Source organism: Melanerpes formicivorus, unplaced genomic scaffold, assembly GCF_026170545.1.
Source record: "Melanerpes formicivorus ecotype bairdi unplaced genomic scaffold, bMelFor1.0.p_v2 SCAF_1, whole genome shotgun sequence".
In the NCBI taxonomy this organism is placed as follows: domain Eukaryota; kingdom Metazoa; phylum Chordata; class Aves; order Piciformes; family Picidae; genus Melanerpes; species Melanerpes formicivorus.
In genome coordinates, this window is record NW_027142353.1 from 62,612,017 (window position 1) to 62,632,768 (window position 20,752).

Genomic DNA, 20,752 nt, shown 5'->3' on the forward strand with positions numbered 1-20,752 from the left:
AACTGAGCCTACTTTCTTCAAATGAGCTTGTATCATATTTCTGGTGCCTGAACTTTTGTGGGCTTCATATTTAAACTTCTGCTCTGTTAAATATGACATGGCTGATTCCATAAAAATTCTGAAGGCAATGATCATTTCCATTTGACAAGTTCTCTCCAAAGCTCAGGATAAAACTTCACTCAGAGATTAGCATTACAAGGAATCCTCACAGCTTTTAAGGACAGCATAATAGCCTTTTTGAATTTATTTTGTAGTGAGAATTGGCTGGTTCTTTCTAATGAAATTCAAGAGCCATTTTTTTCTCAAGGAAATCTTCAAAGCAAATTTGCGAACAACTTCTTTACGGATCAGGGAGCAGTGTGAAAAACGGTTCCAAAAAGTCTTTCAGAAACAAGGAGAATATGGAACACAAGCTCTTCCTCTCTTTTCCTCACCAAGATTTCATCTTCTGCTGAAATTTAACTGACACCAAACCAAACTCTAATGCTGTTCTACAAAGGTTACTTTGGCAACAATTTCCACAGAATGACCATTGTTTCACTCTGGTGTATATAAAGGAAAATTTAGGCCACAGTGACAGGAAGATACTTTCCACAAATCCAAGCAGACTTCTGAAGTTTCTGAGGACAAAAGACTGTTAAAACTAAATAAAGATTATAAGCAATTGCTTTTCCAAATGCTGTCAAATTAAAAGCTTTTACATAACTCTGCTAATATAGAAAATTCTGGACACATTACTTGCTCTTCAGTGCTCCTAAGGATGTTAACATAGTACAATTTTAGATTAGACTTCAAAACAGAATTATATTAGAGGAACGTTAATGAATGTTTTATGCATGTTTAAAAGACAATTTTAGACATAAGGAGGCTACTATTAGTCACATACAGTTATTTTAGTCAGCTGCATGTGCTGTAAGTCAGTTTTAAACGTGCTGTGAGTCTGCAGCTGCTATAAAAACTTTGATTTTTTGTTTTGTTGTGTTTTTTAAAGGAAAAATAATGTAAAATCCACAAACAGAAAGGTGTGCACTGCTGGTTCAATTCAGTAAAGCCAGTAGAGTGATTACCACTGGAAGTGTTTAGGAAGAGACTGCATGGGGCGCTTGGTGACATCGTTTAGTTGATTAGATGGTGTTGGGTGATAGGTTGGACTTGATGATCTTGAATGTGTTTTCCAACCTGGTCTGGCCTGGCCTGGCCTGGCCTATTCTATTCTATTCTTTCACCCTGACATACCTAAAAGTATTTACTATTTAACACTTCAGAGCTTTTTTCATTATTATGTGCACCATTGGCTTGCAATGGCTTGATTTTGAAGTTACTCAGTCTTTTATCCTAGAAATGTGGTTGATGACTTGATGAGCTCAAAGGTCTTTTTCAACCTGCTTAATTCTATTTTATTCTAGTCTAGTCTCTTATCTGGTTTGGTTTCGTTTGGTTTTTAATAAAACTAAAATCCCCCTTTGAAAATATATGGATTTTAATTTCAACATGTACATAGATAAGCTGTATAATCAACTGTATTTGATTTCTCGTTGGATCCAAATCTCCAAATCCCTTGTCAAACAAGCAGACTTACTACCTGCTATCCAGACTTATTATGGAGTGTACTAAATCCCGTTCAGGTTTCTGTTTCTTTGTTGCTGTTATGAGAAAGGGACCTGGGCGTACTGGTTGATAGGAGGCTGAACATGAGCCAGCAGTATGCCCAGGTCTGGGCCAAGAAGACCAATGGCATCCTGGCCTGTATCAGGATCAAAGTGGCCAGCAGGAGTAGAAAGGTCATTCTGCCCCAGTACTCAGAACTGGTTAGGCCACACCATGAGTACTGTGTCCAGTTCTGGGACCCTCAGTTTAGGAAAGATGTGGACTTGCTGGAACATGTCCAGAGAAGGACAACGAAGCTGGTGAGGGGTTTGGAGCACAGCACTATGAGGAGAGGCTGAGGGAGCTGGGATTGCTTAGCCTGGAAAAGAGGAGGCTCGGGGAGACTTATTGCTGTCTACAACTACCTGAAGGGTGGTTGTAGCTAGGTGGATGTTGGTCTCTTCTCCCAGGCAACCAGCACCGGAACAAGAGGACACAATCTCAAGCTGTGCCAGGGGAAGTTCAGGCTGGATGTTAGGAAGAAGTTCTTCATAGAAAGAGTGATTTGCCATTGGAATGTGCTGCCCAGGGAGGTGGTGGAGTCACCATCACTGGAGGGGTTTATGAAGAGACTGGATGGTTCACTTGATTGCATGGTTTAGTTGATTAGACAGTGTTGGATGATTGGTTGGACTTGGTGATCTCAAAGTTCTTTTCCAACCTGTTTAATTCTATTCTATTCTACTTGAGCTACATTCAATTAGTTTTACAATGTATGGCATGCTTCAGTATTTAACAAAAAATAAATTGTCAACAAATAAATAAAAAAAGAAATAAAACATTCTCTCACATCTCACAGCATAAATGACATTAAATATCAATTCAGTTCCTGAGTAAATACATTTGATTAGTGCAATAACTTAAAGGAATTATTTGTTTCACAAGATGCAGTAAATCTGCCATTTATTCAAACATTGGTAATCACTCTAGCTGAATTGCATAAAGAGCATGGAAATTAGAGGAAAGATAAACAAATGCAAATTGCTTATTGCAAGGTAAATACACTATAATGAATTCTCTATCACATATAAAGAGCACCATCCCCAGTAGCCTTTTTTCTTATACAAGCAAATAGATACACACAGATGCTTAGGACCGACTTTACAGAGCAGGCTTTTAAGCTTCTCTCATGTAACTGTGAAATAACTTGCAGCACCCAAACCAGCATGAACTGCTTCTTATTTCTTGACTGTGGTGTTAGGATTTCCTATACACTCACTCTCAGCAGGTGCAGAGTCCTCCAGCAAACCCACCTGCACCCCATTGATTTTATAGGCTCTTCCCTTCCTCATATTCATCCTAAACCTCCCCTGGTGCAGCTTGAGACTATGTCCTCTTGTTCTCGTGCTGGTTGCCTGGGAGAAGAGATCAACCCCCACCTGGCTACTACCACCCTTCAGGTAGTTGTAGAGAGCAACAAGGTCTCCCCTGAGCCTCCTCTTCTCCAGGCTAAGCGAACCCAGCTCCCTCAGCCTCTCCTCATAGGGCTTGGACATGATGATTTCTGAGGTCTTTTCCAACCTTGCTGATTCTATGATTCAATGAGTGATAAGTTTCATATAAGCAAAGTTGAAGATGACAAAAAAAAATTCATGTTCTCTAACTCAGGCATGCATTTTGTACCTTGTACAAGTGGAGTTAAAACAGTACACTCATTTGTAAAAGGTGAATTTTAGCTTCACACAACTCAGTGTGTCTGTTCTTGGCTGAATAGGCACTCCTGCACACGCATCTGTTAATTCACTTGCTAAGATCAGTACACTTGCATTTATTTTAATGTGTAAGTTCCAGATTCTCGTTTAACTGAACATTCATTTGTCTGGAAGACTGAATTTATGTCAGCACTAATTTATTATGGAAAAATGAATGTACTATGCAAGGAAAGAAAAAAAAACCAAAGCAAAATGCATTTCTTCTTCATCAGCCAAATTATTTTTAAACTTAGTGACATGACTGATTACTTATGTATGACAATTACTACAGTTTCCAATAGAGCCACAGTTACTTGCACAGAGATTTTAAGAACTGCTAAGGTTTTATTTGTTTTTGCCACAAAAATCTAGAAGTAGAAAATGAAATTATACTGATAAATTTCAGGCAAGCATGAAAATGTTGAGGAAAAGCATTTGGATTTAAGGTGGATTGATTCTTCATCCCCAGTTGGATTATTACTATTTTCCTATGTTCACAAACAAGTCACTTGTACAGATTGTGATCTACCTATTGGAGTTTTAATAATGCTGATGATTTGGTAGAAACTAAGCAGGATAATGATATATATTTATTTCCCTTTCTGTGAAAGGGAAAATAAAAATAAGCAATAAAAACAGTGCTTCAAAACTTCCTATTCTCCTGCTGCTCAATTATATATTCCGCAGGAAAAGCAAAGGCAGAAGTGGAAATTCAAACCCAGTTCCTAATAATCCAATCTCATTCTCACACAATCCTTCATGTTTATTGCATAACCTAGATGGGTTTTTAGTCAGCAGTTACATTACCACTACCTATGCTATGGATTTTATTTAACTGTTAAAAAGAGAGAAGTGGCACACAGTGTTGGTCTCTTGGAGTTGCATTGATATGGAACAAGTGTAATGCATAGAGCATTTCTATAGGAACATAAATGCAGTTAACAAAACCCCAAAATAACTTATTTATAATCTTTTTCAAACAGTCAATATTAGGAATCAGTTTGAATATTTAATATTGTGTATATCTCTCTAGGTCTTTGAAATTAGATAGAAATAGCATGCAAGAACAAGACATCTCAAAAGCAGAGTGCCCAGGAAGAATCTCTTTTCCAAAATCATTCAGTTTTGAATGGGGTGAAGAAACCCTGAATATTCAAATAGCCAAAAGATAGATTTCTGGCTGCCCAGGGAGGTGGTGGAGTCGCCATCCCTAGAGGTGTTCATGAGGGGATTGGACATGGCACTTGGTGCCATGGTCTAGTAGGCACAAAGTCTTGGATGCCAAGTTGGACTTGATGATCTTTGAGGTCTTTTCCAACCTTGTTGATTCTATGATATTTGTTTAATTAAACTAATTAATTGAACACAGTCTTTTTTTTTTTTTTTTTTTTTTTTTTTTTTTAAAGGCAAAAGTCACATTGTTCATCAGATTTCAAATTTCCTGGTTCTTAGAGAATTAGATACAAACACTTAAGGTGAAATCTAAAACGATTAACGTCTGGGATACAATGCCACTGAATGCACAGGTGGTGAGACTTTCTTTGCACGTTTCTAAGCTCAAGCAGCCCAAAAGCAATCATGATACTCATTACCTTCAAGCTACAACTATTTCTTTCTTAGCAAGGAGAGAGTTACTATGGATAGCTTTAGATGGCATTGTGCTGAAAAAAACACCATCTTAGATTGGGTGAACTGTCCCCATGGAACGTGAGCTGGCAGAAGGCCAGAGTCTGCAAGGAAAATTCAAAACCAAGCGTAGCAGAGCAGTAATTCAGATCTAAAGTATCATTTTCAAAATAATCAAATCATTGCTTAACACATGGAGCACTCCAGAATACAATACATTATTTTATTTGCCCTGAATACATTATAATAACCATTAGAAGCAAATTCGGTAAACACTTCTTTTCACTCATAGTTCTCAGTGAGTAGAATTTCTGGCAGCCACCCAAACAGGTCACCATGAGCAGGATAATGTGGCAATCTGTTATCATTAGCTCTGTTGGAAAGGTTCTGAAGACACTAGAGAGAATTAAATGACCTGGAAAACTCAGTCTATGGAAAAGTCTATTGTACTTATCTCAGTTATTTCCACCTCTACGCATCACTGGAACAGTGGAACAACATGATTTGCAGTGGTGACAAAGATAAAGGTCATTTTTCTGGTTTTCTTTTATCCAACATGAGCCATTTAAGGATTGTTAAATTCCACACATACAGAAAATGACTAATTCATGTCAGGTCCTTCCACCCTCTCAGTATGTTAAGTCTATTGAAATCTAAACATTTGGGAGACAATGCAGAGCTGCCTTTCGAAAATCACTGCTACTTTTGTTCCTGTCCATCACTGTTACAACTCTCAGAGTTTCAGATTGTCTAAAATGACAATCTATAAAGTCCCTATATAGCCCATTTGAGCAACTGTTTTTCCTAACTGGTGCAATTTTTTCCGGCAACATCTGAAACAAAGAACACTTCTAAAAAGATCTATTAAGTGCAATCACTATGCCAAGGTCCAAGATAAATACTATAAAAAAAAACCTGACATAGCCTATTCAAAAATATGCACCAGGGAGATTTCTTTTGTTTATGCAAGCTTTGCTCCTGTTGTTCTACATTTAGCTGAGTGATTAACTTAAAATGAGGAATGAGGCTTTGACATGCGCCAGCTATTCTGATTTAACAATTGTATATGTAAGACTTTCTCCTCAGAAATCCAACAAAAGTCTACAGAAAGGACAGGACAGGGGAATTATCAGAATCATACATAAAAAAACATGGAGATCTGCATTTTTGGGGAAAGAACAGATGAAACTTCTCCTGAGCTGAGAAAAATCTCATGGGACTGTAGTCAGGGGTTCTGTGTATTTCCCTGAATGTGCTTTATTTCACACTGTGTGCTTACTAAGAGGTTGAGGACATGGAGTACTGAATATATTATTTTGAGGCATATTCTTCACCCAGCAAATAAATAGCTCCTGCTTAGCCATAAAATTGTGCCAAATCATCTTCTTTATAGAAGTGTTTACAAAACACAGTGTGATCTGTGTTTCATTGGATGTTCATGTTACTTTTTTACATAAGAATTTCTCTGAGTGAACAATTTTAACATTTATTAGGAATGAATCACACGGATTCAAGAAAAAGACATGAGACTCAGTTCTGCTCTGTTGCAAGAAAATGAAGTTAACATCATGCACAAAGGCTGTCAGGCCAGAGAGGTTGGTTCTCTTACCTAATGTTATGGATTTCATAGTATCATTCAGGGTTGGAAGGGACCACAAGGATCATCTAGTTCCACCCCCCCTGCCATGGGCAGGGACACCCCACACTAGATCAGCCTGGCCAGAGCCTCAGCCAGCCTGCTCTTAAACACCTCCAGGGATGGCGCCCCAACCACCTCCCTGGACAACCCATTCCAGGGTTTCACCACTCTCATGGTGAAGAACCTCCTCCTCACATCCAGCCTGAATCTCCCCACCTCCAGCTTCATTTCATTCCCCCTAGTCCTATCACTACCTGAGATCCTGAGAGAATGACCACACAAATGATCTTGGTATATTTGTCAAAATTGGGCTGTTACAAGCTTCCAGAGTCTAAAGACCAACATAATTCTGATGTACAGTATACACCGTTATTAAGCTTACAAATAGTTATTATTTTGAGAAACAGAAACATAAAAAAGCTAAATTCTCAAAGAAAATTATGGCTTAAAATTCTCCTTGTTGTTCTCTGGTGAGAATGAGAAACTGGAGTGCTTTCACATTGGTAACTTGGGGAAAAAAGAATTCTCCCTTCTTCTCCTACCATCTCTTGCACCTCAGATACATTAAACTGCTGTTTGATGACAGAATGCCTGCTTAACCTGCACCCAGAGCCAAAATGTTGGGTTTTTTTTTTAGTATCAAGAATATCCTCCAATAAATCTGCTACTCTTGTAAGGCTTATACAGAGGAAACAAGTTAGAATTCACCTGCCAATCTTTCCTGTGCTTTTAGGAGTTGCAATTCATCATCAAGAGCAGGAAAATGAGTTAAACTGTGTTATATTTTAAATGACACTGTGAATCTACTCATATCAAGTTCATCAATTCTAATACAGTTATATGTGTTTGGAGGTCACTGTCTGTCTCATTCCTTACAATGGCTTTCTAGTTTTCTGATATGATTCTCAATTAGTTGGGTAGGCAGGTAAAACATCTGACATCCAACCATGAACTATATGCTTCCAAATATGTTTGCACACCTACACATTACACTTTAGCAAGCTCTTTCTGTTGACCTATTAATAAACCATGGTTTGAGGTTGAGAATAAAGACCCAACTCAGAAATTAATTAGAGGTGTTCTGAACTACATGATCATAAGTCATTCAGCTATTAAATGATGCAGCACACCAGTTAACAGATAGCTGCAGACATTTACTCCATCTTATTTCCATCTGTGGCTGCATTCATGATAAATTTAAAGTGAATATCCATTGTTCATCTGGATAATGAATATCAGAGTGAAATAACTCATGCCTACAGCTGCTATATCACACTGGTTTGTATTACAATAGGCTCTTGAAGATCACATCGGTTTTCACACTCACCTGCTTCATTAATACAGATTTGTATTTATTTGAATATTCTGAGAAAAGATGCACTGGGTTACAGAAGTTGTTTAATATCAGTTGGGAACAAACTCTGACTGCTTAACAGGATGAGCTTTCCTTGACCTTTAGATTTGCCCTCATGAGAATTTGCTTGTGATTTCAGATTCCTGTAACAAACCCACTATACCCTAAAACTAGACCAAGCCACATTGACCAAGCCTGGGAAGTTAGAAGTACAGTACAGATGTTGTGTTAAATCTTGTCTACAGCATTTTCCAGAACTAATCAGATGCTATTAAGCATGAGACAGAAATTATTTCTAAAAAGCTATTCAGTGCATCCAGGTTAAAGTGTATATAGAATTTATAAGGAGTGGTAAACACTTTCAAGATAGAACCTTCTACTAACCCATGGTCACAACAGCACAACAACAGTATGTATTAAAGCAGAGTTCTTTTCTTTTAATCTGTGTTCCATCTGCAGGTTATTCAGGTTAAGTTACTGGCAAGAGCTTCTGTGTTTGATTTTAATTTAATAAACTAATAAATGCAAGCAATAAAGCTCATAAACATATTCCAAGAGCAGTTCAGTTTAAATATGCACTACCTTAACTCTCCTACTGTCTGTACAGAAGTTGTCCTTCAAAACAGAAATGATCTCCACAGAATAGGTGTTGAACTAGGTGTGACTGAAAACGGATGCTCAGGACCTGAATTGAATCAAAACATATAAGGACTCCTTTTCAACAATCTGTGGAGGAAGAAAAACAAACAAATAAACAAAAAGGTTACATGCATGTGCAGAACTCTATTTGAAGATGTAGAACAGCAAAATTTTCTTGTATGCAGAGATCTGTTATGTTGACTCTACTTTTTTATTCCTTCTATGGTACAAGTCATAACAGTGTTGGGTGACTTGTGTGAATTAAATGTAAGACACCTGTCTCGTCTCAGAGTGGCTACAGAATGCAAAAGTGCTTTGGCTTATGCTGTTAGTGGGAAAAGTTCAATTTCTTACAACAGCAGAAAAAGAAACAGGCATTGATACCCTATAAAGAAAGGGAAAATCACAGCATTACAGTATATTAGAGATTGGAAGGGACCTCAAGAGATCATCAGGTCCAACCCCCCCTGCCAAAGCAGGATCACCTAGGGTAGTCCACACAGGAATGCATCCAGGTGGGTTATGGAAGTCTCCAGAGTAGGAGACTCCACAACCTCTCTGGGCAGCCTGTTGCAGTGCTCTGTCACCCTCACTGTAAAGCAGTTTCTCCTCATGTTGAGGTGAAATCTTCTATGCTCAAGTTCGAACCTGTTGTTCCTTGTCTTATTACTGTGCACCACCAAAAAGAGCTTGGCCCCCTCCACCTGACACCCACTCCTCAGATATTTATACACATTGATCAGATCCCCTCTCACTCTTCACTTCTCAAGACTAAATAGCCCCAGGTCTCTCAGTCTCCACCCTTGATGTCTATGCATACTCCTCTCTAATGGATGAATATAAAAGAATTTCTGTTATTTGAATTTAAGCCACCTTATAAGCATTCTTTTAAAGGTGTTTTCTCATATTGCTTTGCGTTTTTGTGGGGGTTTTTAAGTGACATTTTTCCAGGTAATGTGCAATTACAACTTCTTTGATGACTCCATTTTCAAATTACCCATTTGAAATTATACTGGAGGCAGGCACTACCATTCAGCTTATTATCTTCCAAAATACTGCATGACTTCCTTAAAATAATTACTGTTTGAACTATCCAATCATTAAGTTAACTTGACAATCACAAAGAAATCATGCCACTTTTAGTAAATTTGAACAATTGTTAGCACTCTCAATCACAAAAAGCAAAAAAAACCAACCCACCCTATTGTGGTGGCTTGAAGTTTCTCATTCACATTAACTAAGCACAACTAACTCAGTTGGAAGCAAATGGAAGCTGTATTTACAAGCAAAAATTACACTCTACAATGGAATGCAATGAATATGTACAAAATACACAGTATTTACAGTATTACACAGGTATTTACAATTAGAAAATAACATGCACACCTCCCTGTACCTCCTCTGGGTTCCCAGAGAAGCAGAGAAGCTGCTCCGCTCCCCCCCAAAGCCTCCTCTCCCCCCACCATAACAGAAGAAAAGAGGAAGCTTAAAGAAGCAGTGTTTGTGCTCTTATCTTTTCTCAAGGCCAGCCAGAAGTGATTACTGTCTCCCCAGTAGAACAGCCAGGACCACAGGAGAAAAGAAAAGGAATAGAAGTGAAGTGTGAAAGAATTTTAGGTTACATCTGCATCCATCCCACACATTTTATCCAATGAATTTGTTTAGAATAATCTTTTGTTTTCCTTTTTACACCCAATAGTAAATTATTTATATTTCTCTACTTTTCTGCTTGAAATCTGCAGCTAAATTTTAAATGCATAGCCTTGGAGCACAAGCACTATGAGGAGAGGTTGAGGGAGCTGGGGTTGCTTAGCCTGGAGAAGAGGAGGCCCAGGGGAGACCTTATTGCTCTCTACAACTACCTGAAGGGAGGTTGTAGCCAGGTGGAGGTTGGTCTCCTCTCCCAGGCAACCAGCACCAGAACATGAGGACACAATCTCAAGCTGTGCCAGGGGAGGTATAGGCTGGATGTTAGGAAGAAGTTCTTCATAGAAAGAGTGATTGGGCATTTGAATGTGCTGCCCGGGGAGGTGGTGGAGTCACCATCACTGGAGGTGTTTAGGAACAGACTTGATGGGGCGCTTGGTGCCATGGTTTAGTTGATTAGATAGTGCTGGATGATAGGTTGGACTCGATGATCTCGAAGGTCTCTTCCAACCTGGTTAATTCTATTCTAAAATTACCACACCTGCCAACCCCAATTACAAAAAAAAACCCACACGTGTGTTATGAGATTATGTGAGCTTTCAGATTTACTGAAGGCTGAAGTCTGAAAATAAGTAAACCATAAACACCTTTGTACTGTCTTAAAGCTTCTCCTTTATTCCCCCACTTTTTCTTGTACCCATTCTCAGTTATGTTCTTAGATGCATCTTCCCTTGATTTTCACAATGTTTTATCCTGACTAAAGAACTCATAAGAACGTCTTCCTCTTCCATATTACTCTCTAGTTAAATTATTTTCCTGGAGCTCCACGAGCAGCTGGGAACTACATCTATCAAATACTGTTGTGCCTAGTCAAAAATAAACAAATAAATAAATAAAAGCTAATTAACTATTCCAGTCACAGAATCACCAAGGTTGGAAGAGACCTTAAAGATCATCAAGTCCAACCTGTCACCCAACACCTCATGACTACTAGACCATGGCACCAAGCACCATGTCCAATCCCCTCTTGAACACCTCCAGGATGGTGACTCCACCACCTCCCCAGGCAGCACATTCCAATGGCCAATCACTCTCTCAGTGAAGAACTTTCTGCTGACCTTGAGCCTAAACTTCCCCTGGCACAGCTTGAGACTGTGTCCTCTTGTTCTGGTGCTGCTTGCCTGGGAGAAGAGACCAACCTCCCTCCAGGCTACAACCTCCCTTCAGGTAGTTGTAGAGAGCAATGAGGTCTCCCCTGAGCCTCCTCTTCTCCAGGCTAAACAATCCCAGCTCCCCCAGTCTCTCCTTGTAGGGCTGGTGCTCAAGGCCTCTCACCAGCCTCATTGCCCTTCTCTGGACACATTCATTAGATGTCTAAATTTTTTCTTTGAAAGGCTCTGTGGCAGAACTAGCTACCAATTTCACAGCTAATGAACCTGAGAATTATGAATGATCTTTCTTTACTGTATTGGCCTTGAAGTTTGAATTTAAAAAATTTGCCTGGACCTTGCCTTTAGAAAGGCACTGAATTCAGAGACTGAAGAATAGTTTTGACTTACATATTTAAAAAAAGAAAAATCATTACAAAGGAGAGATTTTGATACTGTTCTCGTTAACTTTCTGTAGACTAGCCTGAAGATAAGAATATCTTGTATAAGAAGAATATCTTAACTGATATTAAAGCTCAATCCTGTACTGCTTGAATGATTCAAAGCTGTGTCTGCAGTCCAGCCACCATTTAAATTTGTGAAGGAGAGGAAGGCAAATGTCTGTTGGAGCTGGCTCACCTTTTATAAGGATCATGAAAAGGATTGCAGAAAACCAGTGATAAAACCACGATAAGAATTAGAACCACAGAGAATTAGAACTGATTTAGAGCTCTCTTACAGTATTTGCATGTATTTTGATCACTAATGAGAATAATCTATATAAGTAAGTATCCATGTGAATAACCCTACAGAAATATTCTTCTCCCAGTCTAGTTGCTACCCAGTTGTTACCCCCCGCCCCGAGTGGTAAAAATTCATGATCTAATAAACATTCAAAATTGTATTTCATGGCACAACTTTGTTGCATTTAGTAAGGAATGTTATCCCTCCCTCCTGTCTTGGATACCTTTTTGTTAAGAACCATTTAGAGACACATCCTGAAAGGGATGAACCATTACTCATCTTTGAGATAAACAGCTTCATCTTCCACCTCCAACAAAAGCACTTCCACAGAACCACGATTGTCTTTGACCAAGATACTGCAGAGCTTAGATATGAAATATCTAATTTACCTAAAAGATAGAAAAGGCACTAAATACCTCTCCAAATGGAATAGATTCTGCAGTCAAGTAAATAAGACATCACCACTACTGGAGAAGAGGAGGCTCAGGGGAGACCTTATTGCTGTCTACGACTACCTGAAGGGAGGTTGTAGCCACGAGGGGATTGGTCTCCTCTCCCAGGCACTCAGCACCAGAACAAGAGGACTTAGTCTCAAACTGTGCCAGGGGAAGTTTAGGCTAGAGGTGAGGAGAAAGTTCTTCACATTGGAATGGGCTGCCCAGGGAGGTGGTGGAGTCATTGTCCCTGGATGTGTTCAAGAGAGGACTGGATGTGGTGCTTGGTGCCATGGTTTAGTAGTCATGATGTCTTGGGTGACAGTTGGACTTGATGATCTCTGAACTCTTTTCCAACCGTATTGATTCTATGATTCTGTTCTACATAAGACAATGCCATGGGCATTGTACTTTCTTTCCAAGGCCTCCAGAGTGGGGCTTGACAGATTTACTGTTTCAATTTGTTTTACTTAGCTAAATTTTGTTGTAGCTGACAGATCTCTAACAGCAATTTTTTAAATGACCAGGTAACGAGGTCCTTTCCATGTTGCTTTTGCTTATCCTTCTATGGTACACTTGAGAAGCAAGAATGGAATGGAATGGAATGGAATGGAATGGACCAGGTTGGAAGAGACCTTCAAGATCATCACGTCCAACCCATCATCCAACACCATCTAATCAACTAAACATGGCACCAAGTGCCTCATCCAGTCTCTCCTTAAACACCTCCAGTGATGGTGACTCCACCACCTCCCTGGGCAGCACATTCCAATGGCCAATCACTCTCTCTATGAAGAACATCTTCCTAACATCCAGCCTAAACCTCCCCTGGCACAGCTTAAGATCGTGTCCTCTTGTTCTAGTGCTGGTTGCCTGGGAGAAGAGACTAGCTCCCACCTGTCTACAACCTCCCTTCAGGTAGTTGTAGAGAGCAGTAAGGTCTACCTTGAGCCTCCTCTTCTCCATGCTAAGCAACCCCAGCTCCCTCAGCCTCTCCTCACAGGGCTTGTGAGATAAGAGAAAGGACACAACCTGATAATTTAGACCCAACTGCTATAAACAGTCCACTCAGGGTGACCTAACAAAATGCAGGCCTGGCAAAATCAGTTTTACAGGCAGCAAAGAGAATGAAGAACAGGTTGCTAACATAGGTATGGTGTGCCATAAATAGTGAGTTCTGGTGAAGCATGCACTTGAAGACCAGTGATGAAATAGCAAGTTGTGAGAATGTTGGAAAACACAGAAAAAATGTCCCTATGTGAGTCTAAAGTGATGAGCAATAAATCATTCACATGAGCCCCAGCGAGGGGCTGGAATGTACTCTCCTCAGGCTGAAGACGAGGTTTGTATCCAGAAGGTGCTGTAAAATCAAACTGAACACCATGAAAGTGGTATCAGGAGTGCATGTATGGAAATTTCAACTTCTGACATATTTTCTGTCCTTTTTTTGTCATAATAAAAACTGAACTGAGAATTCTACAAGTAGGCAGGATTTACATTTAACAATAAATTATTGCCCTTTCACATAAGACATGTTTCTGTTTTTTGGTCATGAAAATATTTGCAGCAGGAAACTCACTTTCTCACAAAACCTTTTGGAACTAATTCCTGGATGTTATTAAACTCATCAATCATTTGCCTGCAGGGTTTACAGCCATACATGGGGAAGGAAGAATCATGTCATGCTGTAGTATTTCATATATATATATATATATATATATATATATATATGTTGGCTTAGGGCTGAATCACTTATCCTAGGTATGATATGCACTTTTCTGTTTCCTTGAGTTTTTCTCCTGCATAAGTTACAGAAGAATTCCATGATCTTTTTCAGTGTATGTGTACAATATAGGCTATTAATGTGTTCATACATAGCTATATGTATGTATATTAATAGCTTTTTTTTTTAGACTGATTCAGCATGAAACAATAGAAATACATTTTTTGTTTATTACTGATTTTATTACCAATGGCCACAATTTGTTTTCCTTTTAAAACATACTTTGCTTATCCAGTAAAAGTGAATTACATTATTCTTAGCTTTGAACTGAATATCCCCCCCCCCCCAAATTGTTCTGAATAAAGTTGCACAATGACACGGAAGCATTAAAAGGAAAAGAATCACAATTTATTTGAGCTGCTTATTAGATTGCAAATCTGCAGATCACTGAATTCCACAGAAGGTGGGCTAGCCATTAGGTTTCAGCAAGCGGAAGAAACAATAAATCACAGCTTCTACTTTTACAGCCCATTACACTCAGAGGGCTGAAACCTTTTGGTGGCTATTTGCAAGACGCCGAGTACCCCAGCTGCAGAGTCTTATACTTTCTAACTTTCTGTGACTAATAGATGCTATACTAGAGAGTGAAGAGGAAATTAGAGTAGAAGAGAGATGTAAAATCACTATCCACAGAAAAGATATGCAGGAAGCCTGTGAAGAATAGTTCACTGCAGGGCTATGAAGTCTCCCGGTGAACCTCAGACAAGACAGATTACACTCTCATTAATGACTGTTTAAGAATCTGGGAATTTTTATATGTTAGAAAGGGGAAACTGTGATGAAGTTCTTAAATATTGTGGAGAGCAAGGCAGGAGAGGGAAAAAGAGAGGTAATAGGTTTAAGCAGATATTTGATTAAGACCTGCTGTAGTTAGATAGCAAAAAAAAAATTGGTTTGAAAAATGTATAGAGCTCTCGCTTGCTTTTGACATCTCACAGGAAAGTTATGCCCTATTAAAGTTTCATTCTGTGTAGAAGTACAATTTCCTCCATTTTTCCTTAAAAATATCCTGGCCACTGACTGGCCTTTTTGAATTTATTAAACAAATCAACCGCTTCTGATGTATCAGGGTTCAGAAAAAAATAGTTACCTTTGGCTCTCCCTGCCTGTTCAATAATTCCACTTTCCTTCTTGAAGTGGCTAAATCACATCTGTCTTCCACTTCGTTTATCCTCTTTCCCATTACACCATATGGGCCCACAGTTCCTAGCTAATTCAAAAACAAGTCAGGGCAACATCAGCTGTGTGAAAGAAAGAAGCTTCTCTAAGAAATGCAATGCCTCTCACACTGAAGTAGAGGAAACCCCAGATATCTTTAGACAGTTGAAGTAGATCCAGCTATCTGTGTCTATACTACCGGCAAGAGGTTCCTGCTGTGCAATCATGCTACCTAGTGACTGTAAGGCAGACATCACCATCCTCAGCAAATAGTGTGTCCATAAAAATCAAAGGTGGTTGTGTTCCTAAAAGTCTTCTGGGAAGTTTTGTATTGTAGGTTGCATTGAACAATACGCTTGGTATAAAAAAATCTAACTAGTTCCACTGTGCGTGTATGTTTCAAGACTGCTTTTGAATACTTAGCACAATGTCTTCCATTTAGCATTTTTAGCCTGTGCTCCTCTGCTTCAATGTATTTCCAGAACTGTACAGTCTTCACAGGTGAAGATTAAAAGAGAGACAGACAATAAGTATACCAGAAGATACTAAAGGCGAGAAATTGCTTCTCAGGTACCTTACCAAGTGCACAGGTGGTTACACAGGTTATCATATTTTAGCCAAAGTATTTTAAAAGAGAAGAATAATTAAAATAGAAATTAAACTATTTAAACTACTCCACAAGTTAGCAATTTCTCCTAACTCATATTATCCTTTATTTTCACTTTGTGTTTATCTATATAGGAATCAAACATATAAGACATAGCTTAATGGAAAACAATCAAAGATTTCTATGGATTTAGGCAGTCTCTCCTCTGAGCCTGGCAAGATCACAGAGCACATCTTCCTGAAGGCTCTGCCAGCTTAGATGGAGCTTTGAGCAGCCTGGTCTTGTGTAAGGTGCCACTGGCCATGACAGCAGCTTTGGAACAAGAGAATCTTTAAGATCCCTTCCAACCCAAACCATTCTACGATTCCTCCTTACTCTCAGGGCTGAGGCAGAGCAAGGTGGAGCTCAGCATGAGGATACAGAGATAACCATAGCATCTAAACACTGGGGAGCAATTCAGGTATTTAACATAGTGACCTAGTGCCACTTGGGCTCTCTTACAGCCAGTATCCTATGGATATACATGAAACTGGTAGATAGGGCACAGGACCTGTGAAAAGTGCACTAAATACTTACTTTAATCCTGGCTGTAACACCTAGAAAGTCACTGGCTCTGTATTTGGGCAAGTAACTCCCACCTCTCTGCACAGAGTCTGGAAACAGCCTCCACATTGTCACTTCAGGTGCTGTGAGAAGCCTCAACTGGCCTGTAGCTGCTATACTTTATGTCCATAAGTTAGTTACCTATACATAAAGATATCTATATATTTCTCTAGAAACATCCATAAAGATTAAATTCCATGTCACAAGAACAATAGGGAGAAAGCCCAGAAAGTTTCCCCCAGTAGACCACACAAAGCAGAAGACCCAGAAAATGGTTCATGAATCAGAAAATTTTATTTCAAGGTCAAACAGACCACAGGTGATGCAGAGGCTTCCCTATTCCACAGCTGAAGGAGTCTCCAGATGCTGATGGGACCATAGGGTGGTGCAGACTGGGGCTGTGTGTGCTTCCTTGTCCTTGGGTCAATGGCTTTCCTGAAAGCTGTAGAAATCTCAGGTTGTGTGGCTGAGAACAGGCATAGTCCTCTAGTCTGATCCTGAGCCTGTTTGGGTTTGCATCTCTAAAAATCAAGATAACAAAACAAATGGAGCAGCCACCCTTGCTCAGCATGGGCAACCCCTGCCCAAGGTTCTGCCAGGCTGTTAACACTTAACTTAGTGTCCTTGTAAAACATATCCTTGTAAAAGAAATTTCTCTGGCTGTGTGGCTAAGGACAGCAGCATAACATGTAGGGTCTGGTCCTGAGTCTGTCTTCGTCTGCCACTCTAAAAAGCAGGATAACCAATGCTTTTTTGGCTGAGGTCTGGTCCTATTCCCTTTTGAGCCTCTGGCTCTGAAAGACAAAGGAGCAGCAAGCACTATCTGCTGCACTATGGGCAACACTTGCCTCCTTGCCTCAGCCCTCATTCACCTGCCTGCTCACCTCCAGACTGGGCCAGCACTCTGTGCACCCTTTCTGTACCAGTCCTGGGTGGCTGTGTCACAAATGTCCTATGTCACAGCAACCACCATTGCTATGTTCTGTCTGTCACAACACCAGGGATTCCACAGCTTATGGAAGGCCCACCCTCCATCAGTAAGGTCTTTTCCAACCTTACTGTTTCTATGAATTACTCCCATTATTGACTGTTGTTACAATCATTAATATTGTATCAATCACTAGTGTAATAGCTAGATATATATATATATATATATGTTTATCTTATGGGAGAAGGAAACTGTGAGCAAGTTCATTTGGTACAGCCATTATCAAACTTCAGCCTAACTGGATCTCTGTGTTCACAGACAGGGCCATGGCACTGCACCTTACTGACAGAAATGATGTTTCTGCTGGCACTGCTGCTGTGTTGCTGTCAGTAAAATAATACCTTTTGGAAGCCAGCACACTGTCATTGCTGGTTGCCAATGCAAGTAATCATCTCATGATGAACTCCTCTGAGCTGAACTTCTGCTACAGCTGTTTGCTCAGAATCTTTTTAATTGTGGCAAAGTACCTATTTTCAAGTCTAATTAGCAGGATGCTTTCTTTCACTTTTGTAACCACAGATGATTTTTCACAGATGTATGTCACCTTCCAGGAGGAAAGGCAGGGTTATGACTAATTCTTCTTCCTTCTTTTTTGTCTTTGCCTCATAAGGCACCCAACAACGTGGATCAGTGTGTAGTGAAGACTATCTGAATCTTGTTTATCAGAAGTCCTGGCAAAGAGCCACAGTCTGAGTTTCAGCTGGGTGATTTCCATCTGGTCTTGTTTGTGATACTTCCAGTATTTGTAACTTAATAACACTAACATGGCTGAGTACACGCCTCCTTCTGTAACACAAGCAATCCTAAGAAGTTTTATAAGCTTTTCCAGTCAAAAGATCTTTTGAAGGCTATTTTTTTTTTAATTTGAAGATAGGGAAATCAAGAAGTGACATTAAAAAGAAAATAAAAGAGAAGAACAGAGGGGGAAAAAAAGGCTTGAAACACCTGGGGTTTTAAAGTGAGTTTGAAACACTTTAATACTGTTCTGATTTTTTTAATATGTCAAGAACCTGCAGCTCTCACTGCCTTTAACTGCTGTATCGTGCACCTCTCAGAACAAAACTCAGTGGTAGGTAACAAAATGAAGACGTGCAAACTTTGTGCAGATGCTCTTAAATTTAGACCTCCTAAGTGATTTGCACAAAGTCAAACAGTAAGGCACTGTTTAAACAGTATGAGAAATGAAGTCTCCTGCCTGTCACTGTCCTTTGGAAACATGCTGCTTCTCAGATAGTAGAGTTCCTTCAATTAGAGGAGAGTGGTCCATTAAAGCTGCAAGGAAAATAGCATTACTTAATAAGTCACTACAAGAGAATAGGTAATGCAGGAGTAAAGATCAGACAATACACAGTGCCTGTAACTAAAAATCATAAGGACAAAAGGCAGCTGAACTATTCTCTAATCCAGACAAAAGTTACTGAGGTGTAGCATCATTATAACTGCAGAGAGGCTCAGCTGCTAAAGAGTGGCAATTTGCTTTGCTATGTCATTCAGAGCATTTTCTACTCAAGCCAGAATAAGAGAAAGTTAAACTGGGAATTGACATATATGCCAGGTCTGTGCAAATAAAGCATAAATGGAGTAAAGAAGATGAAAAAAATAAATCATAGATACATGTTAGGAGCAGTCACATAAGAATTTAAGGAAGACCAACAGAGTACAATTATTTGTTTATGAAATAGATGTTCAGGGGGCAGATATGTGCTTTGAAGCCTTTAGGATTCTTTCCTAGAAATACAATTTTAGTTAAAGCCATGATGAAACTGAAATAGACAAAGTGTGCTCATTTGGACCAGATCCCAGGTTTAGAATTATTAAAGGATGAACACCAAAGACAGGAAGTCTATTAAAAATATAGCTGCAATATACATGAACATCTGCATGCAAAGGTTTCTTTTATCACCTTCTTAATGAAAGCTCAGCTAATTGGGCTAATAACTGACGATTCCTCCACCATCTTGAGACCACTTAGCCTCTCCTTTCCCTTCTACGAAAAGGTGGCTTCTTGTGGTAGTTTCAGGCTGTGCCTGGAAAACTTTCCACAGATCTTGAACAGAAAGTAGTAGACTGTAAATAAATTGCCATTGGATGTAAAAAGGAAACTAATGATAAGTTCAAAATAATCTCATTGGACAGATAAACAAAGCTAGTGATGTAAACTTTCTCTTTTCACTTCCTTCTCTCTGGCAGATACTAGCTCTGGCTTCTGCTGGCTTTGCTGACCTTGGCTGCTTGCTTTGTTGTGGCTGAGTATTAACAAACAACTCTCTGCTCTTTCTCTTGTCCCATTTGTAGAGGTGGGTAGGGAAGGGAGCAGGGAAGGGGAAGTTATTGGTCTTGTGTTGCTTATAGATTGTACATATGTAAATATTGTATATTTTGTACATATTCATTGCATTCTATAATTTAGACTGTAGTTTATCTTGTAAATACAGCTTCATTTGCTTCCAACTGAGTTGGTCTGGCAATTCTATGTTGGGAGGGATTTTTAACCCACCATACTTGTTTAGTGGATTAGGAGAAGTCTGTGGATGCAGTTTATCTGGACTTTAGTGACACTATGTTCTACAGCATCCTCCTGGAGAAACCGGGTGCTCATAGCATGGATGAGTGTAGACTTTGCTGTGCTGAAAATTGTCTGGATGGCCAGACCTAAAGAGTTGTGGTGAATGGAAATAAATCCAGTTCACAGCCAAGCACAACTGGAGTTCCCCAAGGATCACTATTATGGTCACTATCACCCATTTATTACTGATCTGGATGAGGATTCAAATGGACCCTTGGTAAGTTTGCAGATGATACCAAGTAAAGTGGGAATGTCAATCTGCTTGAGGGTAGAAAAACTTTGCAGAGAGACTTGGATTGCTTGGATCAATGGGCCAAGGCCAATGATACAAGGTTCCACAAGGTCAAGTGCTGAGTCCTCCACTTTGATCACAGAAACCTCACATAAAACAACAGGATTCAGGAAAGGGGCTGGAAAACTGCCAGGTAGAGAAAGACCTGGAGGTGTTTGGTTGAAGGTCATCTAGATATGAGCCAAC

General features: G+C 39.5%; 1 protein-coding gene across 3 annotated transcripts in view; it reads right to left on the reverse strand.

Annotated features, from left to right (window-relative positions):
• Positions 1 to 20,752, reverse strand: part of CNTN5 (contactin 5) — a 716,457-nt gene that overhangs the window by 493,067 nt on the left and 202,638 nt on the right. For 2 of the 3 annotated variants that reach the window (XM_068145244.1, XM_068145226.1), the window contains exon 2: positions 8,540 to 8,683. The exons of the other annotated variant lie outside the window; for it this stretch is intronic. The gene's annotated coding sequence lies outside the window, so the exon portion shown is untranslated. The remainder of the gene's footprint in view (positions 1 to 8,539; positions 8,684 to 20,752) is intronic. 3 annotated transcript variants of the gene reach the window in all.